This window comes from Lissotriton vulgaris, chromosome 8 (assembly GCF_964263255.1).
Source record: "Lissotriton vulgaris chromosome 8, aLisVul1.2, whole genome shotgun sequence".
Classification (NCBI taxonomy): domain Eukaryota; kingdom Metazoa; phylum Chordata; class Amphibia; order Caudata; family Salamandridae; genus Lissotriton; species Lissotriton vulgaris.
Genome location: NC_141696.1, coordinates 1250887086 through 1250902357, shown reverse-complemented (window position 1 = coordinate 1250902357; position 15272 = coordinate 1250887086). Strand labels below are relative to the sequence as shown.

Here is a 15272-nt window from a genome sequence, read left to right as displayed (position 1 = left end):
TTAGAAAAGATGATGTCCACTGTGTGCCCCGCGGAATAAGTTGGGCCAACATAGAGCTTTGTGAGGCCAAGGAGAGCTGGGTCTGCCAGGAGCAACGATGTGTCAGAGAAGGCTTCACATTCACTATGCACATTGAAGTCACCCAACAGCAAGAATTTGTTAGTCGAAATTGCAATTCTCCTATTACCATGACTAAAGAATCTGGATTTCATAAAAGACTCAGAGGCTAAGATTATGCATATCACTTTTAATGCAGCTGCATACATCATAAAGCAAAGGTTCCACAATAGAACATTAGCAAACATATAAAAGGCATAAGCACATAACAACCAGCCTCTTTTAAATGTGGTGAATAGAAGGGAAATTCCCATAAACTTTAAGAAGAGTCAGTACAATTCCATAAGCCACCACAAGAGAAGTAAAGATGAAGGTTGAATGAACTGCTCCGAAGATCAAAATCATGACGTTATGAGAGGTTATCTGAAAAAAAGGAGAACAGATATGAATAGTCCAAGAAGGATAAAAGTAAAAGAGAAGATAAATACTGTGATGAAGCACATTTAAGAGAAAAAAGCAAGCATTTATGATAAACATACAATAATAAGCAAGACATAAATATATATAAAAAGATACATAATGAATTGAAAAAATAAAATGTATACTGTATGTATAAACAACCACCCAAGGGAAAGGTTGGGAGGGATAATGTTAGCCTCCGAGTCTTTAATGAAATCCAGATTTTCCAGTCGTGGTAATAGGAGAATCACAATTTCATTACAAGACCGGCGGCTACCATTATGCATATTGGTAGCCTTGTAAGACAACATCAGACATATGAGGGATTGGTTTGCAATAGTGTTGAGCAAAAGTTCTAGAATTAGATCAATCAGCTCCTTTAAGAATATCATCCAACTTACCACCGGAACAGATGGACTTACTGGCCATTGCACCTCTGATAGAATGTGGTTTGAAAATATTCAGATCGATACCTGCAAGGTTCATAACAATTTTAACCCATCTAGCAATAGAGGCTGAGGTAATACCTTTGTGAGGCTTAACGAAGGAGATAAGTAACTGATTTACACCGGAGGGGTGAAGAGCATTCATTCTGAAGTCAAATTCTTTCATACAGTCTACAACACAAAGTTCTTTACATATATCGAAACGTGGGTAGAAAATAGAGTCACACATGGTCTTGGTTCTTCTATACAGTTCAAATTTGACTCCAAACACGTTATAGGATCTATAAGAAATATCAAGAGCTTTAACATCAGAGACCCTAAGGCAAGATATTAAGCAAAGAAGTGTAGCCAGTTTGATGGAAAGGTTCTTTCTGTTCAAAAGGGTATTATCAGGCCAACTAGATAAAAGATCAAGAACTAACTTGACATCCCACAGAGATTGATATCTCGGTTTTGGAGGTCTCCTTAGTCTGATACTCTTAAGGATTCTACAAATAATGGCATTATTACCTACCGTTTTACCGTTGACCAGAGCATGACCTGCAGAAATAGCTGATCTATAACAGTTGATAGATCTATAACTAAAACCCCTTTTGAATTGTTCCACAAGGAAATTAACTATGTCAATGATAGGTGCTTCCACGGAATCCAGGTTCCTTTCCAAGCACCAACGCAACCAAACTTTCCAAATGTTGTTATACCCGTAGTGTGTCCCAGGGGCCCAAGATTCTCCGAGGAGAGTTGAAGCTATCGACGAAAGTCCTGCAAGATCATTGGATCTCCTGACACTCTCCAGGCAAGAACTTTCAAATTCCCTGTTTGAACAAGAGGGTGAATTTGACCGTCTGTAAGAAGGTCTGGGAGGGAAAGAAGGGGAGGTCGTAAGCAAGGTCCAGATTAGTGGGGAACCAGGCCTGGGAGGGCAAAAGGGAGTAACTAGGACAATTGAAAAGTGTTGATGTCTCATTTTCTGAAGGACTCTCTGGATCATGGCAAAGGGGGGAAAAGCATAAGCGTCAGAGAAGGCTTCACATTCACTATGCACATTGAAGTCACCCAACAGCAAGAATTTGTTAGTTGAAATTATGTAGGGAGCGATCATTTCTGCAAGCTGGATAGAAAAGTCTGCCAGCAGACCGGGGGGCCGATATACTAAGGCCCCTTGCCAGCTAAGCTGGGGGTGTAAGTCAATGCGGAAGACCATGATTTCTATATTGATGTTGCTGCATTGCTCAAGTAATGAGACTGCAATGCCTTCTTTGTGGATTAAAGCAATGCCACCACCCACTTTTGATGGTCTGTCCACCCTAATTAGCCTGTAACTAGGAGGGAGTGCTAGAGTGATAGCAGGATTGGAATGTGGTTTGAGCCAAGTCTCAGTCAAAAATCCTAAATCTGGATTTGCTGAGCTGAGTAAATCCCATATTTCTATAGAATGTTTAGGGAGGGATCTCACATTACATAAAACTCTCTTCCATCCTTTGATGGATTTCTTAGGCTCTTTCCCAGGTTTTGGTGGGCGGGGGGAGACTGCTTTGGGGACATGGATAGGTGGGGACGAGCTACCTGTTGAGGCTGTCGTACTACTAGGGGAGCTGCATTTGAATTGGCAATGGATACAAGAAAAAGGGCCTTCAGGTGTTAACCAAGGCTGTGGATGTATCTTAGCGGGATCCCCGCTGAGGTTTGAGAGTTCAAGCCTTACATTTTGCAATGCCTTTAAGGAGTATGAGATTCTATACATTATTACCAAAATATGTGAGGAACCGGTAGGGTTCCTGGCTCCTGGTGGCGTCCTGGCACGGATGGGCGCAGACGGGCTTGCCCGCTGCACATGCCCGCTGCGCATTGAGCAGGGTATCCGGTTTTGTAGAGGGGGAGCGCGACCACTAGAGCGCTAACCACCCTCAAACCGGAACTCACCTAATCCTCCCTTCACTCAAGCCGGACGAAACCCGTGTGTAGGAAGGTACATCCTGACTATGGTTGCCCCCAACTTTTTGCCCTGTGTTTTAGCTGGTTTTGGACATAGTCGACCTGGGACCCTGCCAATCAGGACCCCAGGCCTACTGCTCTCTCTTTAAAATGGATTCCATGTACCCTAGGTACATTTCCAATTGGTACTGGGCCACCTTATCAGACCCTGTAACTCAGGGCATAGGTGTACCCAGGGCCGTCAGGGGCTGCAGCATGGATTATGCCACCCCTGGCTGGCCTCCTAAATTTGACACAACTGGCTGCACGACAGCTGGGGCGAAGACGTGTAACCACCCTTCGCTTTAGGTATAGTAGCTCTATATCTAACCATACAATGGACACCCGAGTTCCTATCAGTCACTCCTATGGCAGGCCTTAACGATCCTGAAGGCAGAGTGCGTGGGCTCGTGTGAGCTAGGTTCAGGCCCGAGCCGAGCCCGGTTGCAGCTTGCGGAATCAAGACCCAATAGCTGTTCCATGATAACGCGTACCATATCGGTAACTCCGGTGTCGCGTTATCAAGGCATGTCGAGTAAGGTGTCATACGAATCGGGGTGCTGCCCTCTCACCAATTCTGGCGATGAGGTTAGCATCCCACCCTTCTAGAGGGACACGACATGTACGTAACTGTGAACCCCGGTTAAAGTTAACTGAAGCCTCAGCTCCACAAAATGGATGCTGCCACCACAGACACGAGTCTGACCTCCTGCTGCTGGGAGTCCTTCCAGCGAGGAGCACTTGGACAAAGGGTTTCCTGTCGAGGGCGGTGTTCGCACCGTCCCAGACAGGGTTTGTGTATTCTGGGTAGGTAGGGCTTTGGCGAGAAGGTGACTGCGGAGTGGCACCCCGGCGCTCACTACGCATCTGCCGGTTAGAACCAGTTCCAGGGGCGACAGCCCTGGCCTGGGGAAAGTCCGGCAGGGGAGAGGGGTGTAACTACCCCCCTTCCTGGTCCCACCCTTAGGGCAGGACCTAGTCATGTACCCACCCCTTTCTTTAGAATAAAGACCGGAGCGGGGACCCTTCCAAATTAGATCATCTTTGAATCAAGAATACTTTCTACGAAAGGACTTCAAGACTCTTCTCAAGATTTCTCCCTTGTGGCTAAGGAGTAGTCACCCTGCATCAGCGGGCACCATCTAAGAACTCTGCGGTTTGCTGTAAGTCCTTCCTCAAGGAATCCGACGGCCCAGCTCGACGAGAACCGGCTTCCCTGGCACCTCTGACCTCTACCCACGTCATCAGCTCAGCTGTGACCTGTGGGTGCGACGAGACCTCGAGGGACCGGCCATCATCAGAACCTGCACGCTCTTAAAACCAGCACGACCATCGAGGTAACTCTCTGGTGAGTGCTCTGGGGTCCGAGAAGCCCCGACCCTGAGCCGCTCCAGCACCGAAGTGCAGTCTCCCAGCATCTCCACGATCTGCGTGGGGCCCTTCTGCTCGCTGCTCAGCACGTTGTCTGGTCACTAGCCGCTGGCTTGTGCCCTTCTGTGACGACATCCGAGAATCATCACCGCCGGTCTGGTTGCTCCAGACTGGCCCTTGCTTCCATCTTTTCGAGAAGCACCCCGGACCCTCCTGGTCCACTCAAGACGCCATCTTAGGCCCACCACGTGGCCCTGAGATTTGCCGAGGCTTGTTGCCCCATCCTGGGCCCAGCGACGCCGACAGCATCATCCTTCGTGGGACAGCTCGCACCTCCACCGTGGTCGCCGACAACGCCTCCTGGTCCGTGAGACTGCAGAGCCTAGCGTCGCCCACTCACCTGGTCGAGGTGACGGCCAACCGGTGCCTTCCTGGTACCCTCTGACTACTGGCTAGTAGTACGAACTTGGTCCCCTCTGCTTTCAGGTTTCTTCTATCTCCGATCCAGGCTTGGATCTCTACGAACTATTCAGCACTGGTCGCCGGCCAGCAACTCCTTTTCTTCCGGCTCCTGGCTCGTCAGCGAAGACCCCGACGCCTGTAAGACTTGTGCAGCCGCAGCCCTCGTGGCTAGGTAACTCGGCATTTCGGTGCCTGCATAGCCTCCTTACTCTAGGGTCCCGAGTCCCTCGCTTCCGACTTGCCTTAACCTTTCCGTGTCCTCGGACACTTGTTTAAACGTGCACTTGAAGTATTTGCTAAAGAGATTTGGTTGTGCTTAGTACCCTGTCCTCATAAAGAGTACAGGGCTGTTGTGATTCTTAATAAATATACTGTTTATTTTCATAACACTTGTGTGGTGTCCTTTCACTGGGTGTTCAAGGGGTACATGTGTGGTAAACAGCTGGCTTAACGCGCCCTCTCGAGTCTTTAGCCTTAGACTGCTCGTATCCACGCTACTAGGATAGCTGGTCTATAGGTTGACTTACAACCACACACCATAAGGGTCGTTGGAACGATACATAGCGGAAGCTAGAATAGCGAACGTTGCATATCGGGCCAACTTCTCACATTGGTGAGCAGCGGTTGGGATTTGAGCTTGCTGTTGTTTTACCACACGTATCCTAAGAATATCTTGTTGAAAGATCGCACAAGTACTGTTAGTACATATAACTAAAAGCTTAGAATACTCTGAGTTCTACTGAACCAGCTGTTGTAGCTCCTCAAGGCTTAGCACACCTTGGCTACAACTCTTAGCAAGGGAACAGTAGGAAAACACATAGTGTAGGTAGGTGCATCACTTACACCACACTAGAAACAGTATGTCGGGCCAAGGAGGAAACTCTGAGTCTCCCCTTGTGTCAGTTGACCCTCCACAGGTCATCCCTTCAGGATATACTGTGCTGAGCTTCAAGGAGTTAAGACGACTGTGTCACTCCAGGAAGATTCAGCAGGGGTCTAACCCCACAACGTCCTTTCTGATTGGTCTCTTGGAGACTTATGATGCCAGAAGAGCTGAGAAACTTCGTAGCTCTTCTAATCCAGAAGGAGACATGCCTCCCCTCGAGGGAACCCGAGGCGATCCTGACCTCATCCACCTCGCAACTGAGAACGAAGATGTGGAGGAGGATGAGGATGAGGACCTCTCTGGGGATGAGGCAGATAAGGGACAGGTAGAAGTCGTCAGACTAAGCAGGTCCAACTTAAGCAAACATGATAGCGGTACTGAGGGACCCCTGGGGCCACTATCAGGTCAGCTTAACATTGGGAATGGACGAGCCCGATCTCTGTCAAGAGACTCTGGCAGATCCCTTCAAACCAATGGCTCTCACAACTCTTCTCAGAGAGGGATGACGTCCCCTCAGAGGAGAGTGTACGAAGCTAAGGAAAGGGCAGCCAATCTAAGGATTGAAAGGGAAGAACTTGCCCTGGCCAAAGAAAGGCTTGCCTTTGCTAGAGAGCAACAGTTAAGTGGGGCAGTCCCCACTGGTGGCAGCAATGTACCTAGTAATAGGGAAAAGAGTTTCGATACGAAACACCTTGGTAAGATAGTGCCCCCCTTTAAAAAAGGGGACGACATCCACAAATGGATTACTGCTTTGGAGAGGGCCTGCACTGTGCAGGGTGTTCCCCAGAGTCAGTGGGCAGCTATCTTGTGGCTCTCCTTTGAAGGAAAAGGAAGAGACAAGCTCCTCACCACAAGGGTGGAGGATGCTAACGATTACCAAGTCTTGAAAAATACACTCGTTGAAGGGTTCGGCCTAACCACTGAGCAGTACAGGGTGCTGTTCAGGGATACCCAGAAAACGCAGTCTCAAGATTGGGCTGACTTTGTCGATTGTGCCACTAAGGCTTTTGAAGGCTGGCTACTGGGTAGTAAGGTTACTGATTTTAAAGGATTGTATAATCTAATTATAAGGGAGCAACTCTTAAATAATTGTCAGAACCAGTTATTACACCAGCACCTGGTAGACTCTGATCTGACCTCTCCACAGGAATTGGGTAAGAGGGCAGACAAATGGGTCAGAACCAGGGTTAGGCCTAAAAAAATGGGTGGTGACCAGAAAAAGGAATCAACCAAGCCTCAAGAGAAGGGTGGGGATAAATCCACAGAGAAGACTTCCCAAGGGCCCCAAAACTCCAACAAGGGTGGTGGGTCCCAGAACACTCCTTCAGAACAGAAGAAACCTTATTGCCATACCTGTAAACAGGTGGGCCATTACAAAAGTGATGCCAAGTGCCCTAAAAATAGCAATAAGGAAAACATACCCCCAAGTAACACTCCCAGACCTCCTGTTACCACTAGTGGTAATCCCCCAGGTGGTGGGAGTGCCCCCAAGAATGTGGTGGGCATTACCTTGGGTAATCAGGAGGACTATGGCTTAGCCAGGTTCCCTGACCACACTCTTGTCTGTGAGACTGGCATGGGGTTTGCCAACTTCACTACTGGACCCCACATTTTGGGAAAGTATAGACAAGAAGTCTTATTGAATGGTCAGAAAGTTGAGGCATTCAGAGACACAGGGGCCAGCCTCACCATGGTGAGTGACCATCTGGTCCCCTCTGCTCAACTGACCCCTGGTTTTACTTATCAGGTGACGGACATTCATGGAATGAAGAGAAGGCATCCCATGGCAGTGGTCAAGCTCAGCTGGGGTAATGTCACAGGGCCCATGAGAGTGGCAGTGACAGATAACCTACCTGTAGATTGCTTACTGGGGAATGACCTGGAACTCTCAGCATGGGCTGAGGTGGAGCAAGAAACTCATTCCAGAATGATAGGCCTATCCAGACAGGTTAGTGGGGCAGTAATAGCTACAGCCCCAGTCCAAGCACCATTCCTCCCTGAAAAGGTTGGAAGGGCAGTGGTAGCCACTGCCCAGGCTCAGACAGACTTTCCAGAGCAGGATAGGAGAGCTGTGACAGTCACAGCCCAAACACAGACTGAGTGCCCTCCTGAAAAGGTTGGCAAGGTTGAAATGGTCTCAGCCTCTACTCAGACAGATAGTGAGGTTGTGAAGCCTGAAACGATGGATCACTCCACTCAAACAGAGAGCATTGAGGAGGAAGAAGAGTCTTCCCCCTCCCAGACACTAGGTGAGAGCCAGCCTCCTCAGGGAACTGACTCTACCCCTGTTGAAGGAACTGCCCCAGAGGTAGTCAGGCCTAGCCTGGCAGAGCCCCTGATGGCAGTGGACCCTTCCCAGGTGGGACCCAGTCTGGAGCAGGTAACCTGCACCTCTCTACCCTGTCTCAGTCAGCCCAGGGCTGAAGAGATTAGGGAGGCCAGTGGTGGACCCCAAGGGGCCCCCTGTCCAAAAGAACCCCTTAATCAGCAGATTAGGATCACTGAAGCTGGTAAACCTAGCCAAGTGAAAATAGAACAGACTCCTGAGGGATCCCCCTTAAAAGTAGTTAGGGAACTCCTACAGCTGGACACTGTTGGGCACAGCCAAACATGGGGCCTAAAAACCCCAGACCTGACCTGTCCCTCCAGTAAGCCAAACAGAGGGACTCAGCCTCCAGCTTTAGGTAGCCAGAGGCTGACCCTGAGAGCTCAGTGCATCTCAGCTAAAGAAAGGAAGGCACACATGATGAATGGTGATTGGAGGAAGTTGAGCCCAAAGGTAGAGGAGCCTCACTTCAGTACTCCATCCCAGCATCAGCCTTCTTCTTTCCCAAGACACACCAACGGCAGAGATTCCCTATGGGGGAGACCCTCAGATACCCTTAGGGTGAGGGGTTGCCTAGTGGACCATGACACAGGGGGAAACCAAGCCAGAGCTGGTCCTTCCTTATATGGCCACTTAGGTAATAGAGGCTTACCTGGACAAGGATAGCCTTATCTCCTTTCGTTTGGGGGGGGGGGGTTGTGTAGGAAGGTACATCCTGACTATGGTTGCCCCCAACTTTTTGCCCTGTGTTTTAGCTGGTTTTGGACATAGTCGACCGGGGACCATGCCAATCAGGACCCCAGGCCTACTGCTCTCTCTTTAAAATGGATTCCATGTACCCTAGGTACATTTCCAATTGGTACTGGGCCACCTTATCAGACCCTGTAACTCAGGGCATAGGTGTACCCAGGGCCGTCAGGGGCTGCAGCATGGATTATGCCACCCCTGGCTGGCCTCCTAAATTTGACACAACTGGCTGCACGACAGCTGGGGCGAAGACGTGTAACCACCCTTCGCTTTAGGTATAGTAGCTCTATATCTAACCATACAATGGACACCCGAGTTCCTATCAGTCACTCCTATGGCAGGCCTTAACGATCCTGAAGGCAGAGTGCGTGGGCTCGTGTGAGCTAGGTTCAGGCCCGAGCCGAGCCCGGTTGCAGCTTGCGGAATCAAGACCCAATAGCTGTTCCATGATAACGCGTACCATATCGGTAACTCCGGTGTCGCATTATCAAGGCATGTCGAGTAAGGTGTCATACGAATCGGGGTGCTGCCCTCTCACCAATTCTGGCGATGAGGTTAGCATCCCATCCTTCTAGAGGGACACGACATGTACGTAACTGTGAACCCCGGTTAAAGTTAACTGAAGCCTCAGCTCCACAAAATGGATGCTGCCACCACAGACACGAGTCTGACCTCCTGCTGCTGGGAGTCCTTCCAGCGAGGAGCACTTGGACAAAGGGTTTCCTGTCGAGGGCGGTGTTCGCACCGTCCCAGACAGGGTTTGTGTATTCTGGGTAGGTAGGGCTTTGGCGAGAAGGTGACTGCGGAGTGGCACCCCGGCGCTCACTACGCATCTGCCGGTTAGAACCAGTTCCAGGGGCGACAGCCCTGGCCTGGGGAAAGTCCGGCAGGGGAGAGGGGTGTAACTACCCCCCTTCCTGGTCCCACCCTTAGGGCAGGACCTAGTCATGTACCCACCCCTTTCTTTAGAATAAAGACCGGAGCGGGGACCCTTCCAAATTAGATCATCTTTGAATCAAGAATACTTTCTACGAAAGGACTTCAAGACTCTTCTCAAGATTTCTCCCTTGTGGCTAAGGAGTAGTCACCCTGCATCAGCGGGCACCATCTAAGAACTCTGCGGTTTGCTGTAAGTCCTTCCTCAAGGAATCCGACGGCCCAGCTCGACGAGAACCGGCTTCCCTGGCACCTCTGACCTCTACCCACGTCATCAGCTCAGCTGTGACCTGTGGGTGCGACGAGACCTCGAGGGACCGGCCATCATCAGAACCTGCACGCTCTTAAAACCAGCACGACCATCGAGGTAACTCTCTGGTGAGTGCTCTGGGGTCCGAGAAGCCCCGACCCTGAGCCGCTCCAGCACCGAAGTGCAGTCTCCCAGCATCTCCACGATCTGCGTGGGGCCCTTCTGCTCGCTGCTCAGCACGTTGTCTGGTCACTAGCCGCTGGCTTGTGCCCTTCTGTGACGACATCCGAGAATCATCACCGCCGGTCTGGTTGCTCCAGACTGGCCCTTGCTTCCATCTTTTCGAGAAGCACCCCGGACCCTCCTGGTCCACTCAAGACGCCATCTTAGGCCCACCACGTGGCCCTGAGATTTGCCGAGGCTTGTTGCCCCATCCTGGGCCCAGCGACGCCGACAGCATCATCCTTCGTGGGACAGCTCGCACCTCCACCGTGGTCGCCGACAACGCCTCCTGGTCCGTGAGACTGCAGAGCCTAGCGTCGCCCACTCACCTGGTCGAGGTGACGGCCAACCGGTGCCTTCCTGGTACCCTCTGACTACTGGCTAGTAGTACGAACTTGGTCCCCTCTGCTTTCAGGTTTCTTCTATCTCCGATCCAGGCTTGGATCTCTACGAACTATTCAGCACTGGTCGCCGGCCAGCAACTCCTTTTCTTCCGGCTCCTGGCTCGTCAGCGAAGACCCCGACGCCTGTAAGACTTGTGCAGCCGCAGCCCTCGTGGCTAGGTAACTCGGCATTTCGGTGCCTGCATAGCCTCCTTACTCTAGGGTCCCGAGTCCCTCGCTTCCGACTTGCCTTAACCTTTCCGTGTCCTCGGACACTTGTTTAAACGTGCACTTGAAGTATTTGCTAAAGAGATTTGGTTGTGCTTAGTACCCTGTCCTCATAAAGAGTACAGGGCTGTTGTGATTCTTAATAAATATACTGTTTATTTTCATAACACTTGTGTGGTGTCCTTTCACTGGGTGTTCAAGGGGTACATGTGTGGTAAACAGCTGGCTTAACGCGCCCTCTTGAGTCTTTAGCCTTAGACTGCTCGTATCCACGCTACTAGGATAGCTGGTCTATAGGTTGACTTACAACCACACACCATAAGGGTCGTTGGAACGATACATAGCGGTCGCTAGAATAGCGAACGTTGCATATCGGGCCAACTTCTCACACCGTGGAGGACCGGGAAGGGGCGACCAAATCAGGGACAGCAAAGAAGGAGTTTGTGACATGTAAAAACACTCAGTGCGGGTACAATTGTGCAAATATTGCAATATAAATAAAAAATGTAGCAGCGTTAAAACATACAGTTCCTGATAGTGCAAAAGTAGAGAAAAGCGAGCTAAAGCCTTGCCAGCGCGCGTCCGCTTCACGTTGAGCAGGGCATTCGGTTTTGTAGCTTACTTTCTCTCTCCAAAGGTCCCCGCAAGCAGGGCCTTATCCCAATTGTCATCCCCATCCAGCCAGTGTATTGCATGTTGTAATTTCGAGGCTGCGTAGTAATATTCCAAACATGGAACCTCTAACCCTCCATTTCCCACCATTCTCTGTAAAGTGGCCACACTGACCGCTTGCGTTTGGGTCCCCACAATAAGTCTGTTAGTAGCTTATCCAGGTCATTACAAAGTGTTGGGGGATTCTAGAGAAAGAGTGTTGCATTACATACAGGCATCTAGGCAGGTCCACCATTTTTATCAGAGCTAAACTCCCCATAAGTGACATAAGCAGCTCCCGCCAAAATTGCACCAAGCCTCTCAGACCCTACAACACTACAGATGTTAAGCGCCAGATATTGGTTGTCTGCTTCCGCTAATCTAACTCCCTGGTATCGGGTAGCCGTCCTCACCCATGGGAGCCCTACCTCTGTGTGGGGAACGGGGACGGGAGAATGAGAATCGTTACGAGATGGAGCAGGTCTGTAACTATTTTTATTCGGTTTAACAACACCGAGATAAGTTCAAGGTTTTAAAGTATAGTCTCCTGGGAAACAAACAATACACGAGGGTCCTCTCCTTTGGGGACGGGTCCGGGTCTTCGGTTCCAGTCTTGAGGAAGCGGGAGCTGACCACAGGGCTGGAGATCACTCGGAGAAAAGGAAAGAAAAACAGCCACGTTAGGGGCTGGGCTCGACATATACAAATGTGGGAGGAGGGTAGGGTAGGTAGGGTTCACCAGGGTACTATCACCAAACCTATCAGTCAGGGAGTGTAGGCGGCCGGCAAGATACGACAGTAGTGACCACCCTCAGACTACCCCGTCCCACCCCGTGATTTGAACAACCCTTGGAAACGACCCCGTACCTTGTGGAGCCACACTTCTCCCCTGGAAGTGTGGCGGGGCGGCTCGTGGTATCGTTGGCCTCCTGGCTTGTCGTCATTCAGCTTCAGGGGTCCTAGCAGCGGTTCCACGACAGCGGCTCCGTCTTCCTCCGTGGCGTCCTCCTCGTGTTCCAACTGGCGTTCCGAAGGTTTCGCGCCGGCAATCCAGAACGGAGCTTCCTTAAACGCCCCCGCCTCCTCCGGTTGGTCAGTCTCGAGTGACGTCGTTTGACCTGATTGGGCGAGTGTAGTTGGACATGCCTCTAGCGTCACAGGGTCAGGATACAGAGGTACACGTCCCTGAGGCAGAGCCGGGGAGATCCAGGAAACGTCCAAAGGATCCTGCGGACGGGGTGGAAAGGAAGAAGCATTAGCAAGGACACCCCGTCCGTCCGAGTCAGGGAGTTCATCTAAGTCAGGAAGCTCCGCTTCGTGACACATCCCACCCCCAGGATTGACCCGATCGGGGGAAATCGGATAGCGGGACAGAAAGTCAACATTCCCCTGCAATGTACCCTTTCGATGACGGACCTCGATCTGGAAGGGCTGCAGGGCCAAGAACCAACGCAAAATGCGATCATTGTTCCCCCTATTACGCTGAAGCCAGGTCAAAGGAGCATGGTCCGTGTACAACACAAATGGCCTCCCCTCAAGATAGTATCTCAGTTTCTCAACACCCCAACGGACAGCCAAACACTCCTTTTCAATCGTCGAATAGGCCTGTTCTCTCGGAAACAGCTTGCGGCTGATAAAGAGCACGGGCCGTTCAGCCCCAGTCTCATCCTCCTGAGAAAGGACCGCACCAATGCCAACCCCCGAAGCGTCAGTCTGGAGGACGAAGGGTTTAAGGAAGTCAGGGGAAATGAGAACAGACGAGGAAGTCAAAGCGTCCTTCAAGGCTTGGAAAGCCGAAGACTGCGCTAGAGAGGGAGCAGGAAGTGCAGCAGATTTGGTATTCTTCCCAAGGAGGTCGGTGAGAGGAGCGGCCATGCTAGCAAACTGAGCAATGAACCGGCGGTAATAACCCACCAGTCCCAAGAAGGCCCTGAGTTCTTTCTTTGAAGTCGGGTAAGGCAGAGCTTTAATTGCTTCCAATTTCTCCATCTGGGGCTTAATTTGTCCATCGCCCAACAGATACCCGAGGTATTTTACCTGCTGGAAAGCAAACCGGGACTTCTTCGCATTGATGTGGAGACTGGCCTCCCCAAGACTGGACAGTATTTTTTTAAGGTGAGACAAATGGTCCTCCCAGGTTTTACTAAACACCACAATATCGTCCAGGTAAGCAGACGCATATTGTAGGTGAGGTGCCAGCAGCGTGTCCATAACTCTTTGAAATGTAGCTGGCGCCCCATGTAAACCAAAGGGGAGTACCGTAAAGTGGTAATGACCAGATGGTGTTGAAAATGCTGTTTTTTCCATGTCTTTGGGAGCAAGGGGAATCTGCCAGTATCCCTTAGTGAGATCTATGGTGGTGATGTACCGAGCCTCCCCAAGGCGTTCCAATAACTCATCGACTCTGGGTAGAGGGTACGCATCCTGTTTGGATACCCGGTTAACGGCCCTAAAGTCGATGCAAAAACGGATGCTACCGTCAGGTTTCGGTACTAACACCACCGGCGAGCACCAGTTGCTATGGGAAGGAACTATGATCCCAGCCTTCAGCATGTTGTCTACTTCGGCTTGGAAAGCCGAGCGTCTGGCCTCAGGAATACGATAGGGCTTCTTTTTCACCACTGTATTTGGGAGAGTAGGTATGCTGTGTTCCGCTAAGTGAGTACGGCCCGGTTGATCAGAAAAAACAGCTGAATGTGACAAAAGTAGTTTTCTGACTTCTTCCTGTTGGGTCGACGATAAGTCAGGATTCACAGGGGCAGCATCAACAGTATGCTCAGTATGAAGTACAGGGGAGACCACATTGACTGACTGTGGGGGTGGACCTAACCATTTCTTTAGAATGTTAATATGATACATTTGGGTTTTGCCTCTTCCTAACTGTACCAGATACGTGGTACGTCCTATTTTCTTCAGGACTTTATAAGGCCCCTGCCACTCCTTCCTCATTTTGTGCGTAGAAGAGGGTAACAGAATCAGAACCCAATCGTCTACATCCAACACTCTCCACTTCGTACCACGGTCATACAAGGTTTTCTGTTTAGTCTGTGCTACCGCTAAGTGTTCGTGAGCTAGGGTTCTGAGTTTATGTAGCCTACTCTGAAGTTGTCTAGTATAATCCAACAGAGCTTCAGCTTCTTGTGCTCCTTCTGTTTCCCAGCTATCCTTTGTGATCTCGAGGAGCGTTCTAGGTGGTCTCCCAAACAACAACTCGAATGGGGACGTCCCTAAGCTGGATTGTTTCTGGCTACGTAGTACAAAGAGGGCCAAGGGAAGTAACTGATCCCAGTTCTTTCCATCACCCGACAACAGTTTCTTTAGTGTCAACTTAAGGGAGCCGTTGTAACGCTCAACCAAACCATCTGTTTGGGGGTGATATACAGAGGTTTTGATGTGTTTGATATTGAGCTGTTTGCACACTTGCTGCATCAAACGGGACACAAAAGGGGTACCCTGATCTGTAACAATTTCTTTTGGGAAGCCCATGCGTGAGAAGACTTCAACAAGCCTCTGGGCTATTGCAACTGACGTGGCTGACTTGAGAGGAAAGGCCTCGGGATACCGCGTAGCATAATCAACCAAAACCAAGGCATACTGATGGCCGCGGGATGATTTGGGCAAAGGCCCAATGAGGTCCATTCCGATACGGTCAAACGGAACCCCTATGATAGGCATGGGTACCAATGGGGCCGGAGGTGGAGTGTATGGATTCCGTTTCTGACATATTCTACACTCCTGACAGTATTTCTGAACCTGGGCATAAATACCAGGCCAAAAAAAATGTCGCAGTATAGACTGGCTCGTTTTTTCCACCCCGGAATGGCCAGCTAGCAGATGAGCATGACCAAAGAACAGTATCTGCTCTCGAAAGTCA

The 15272-nt window shown here is 50.3% G+C and overlaps 1 long non-coding RNA gene across 1 annotated transcript in view; it reads right to left on the bottom strand.

Annotated features, from left to right (window-relative positions):
- Positions 1 to 232: 232 nt before the first annotated feature.
- The window catches only part of LOC147698558 (uncharacterized), a 72103-nt gene continuing 57063 nt past the window's right edge, over positions 233 to 15272 (bottom strand). Inside the window, exon 4 of the long non-coding RNA XR_015299211.1 lies at positions 233 to 480. This is a non-coding gene — a long non-coding RNA (uncharacterized LOC147698558). The remainder of the gene's footprint in view (positions 481 to 15272) is intronic.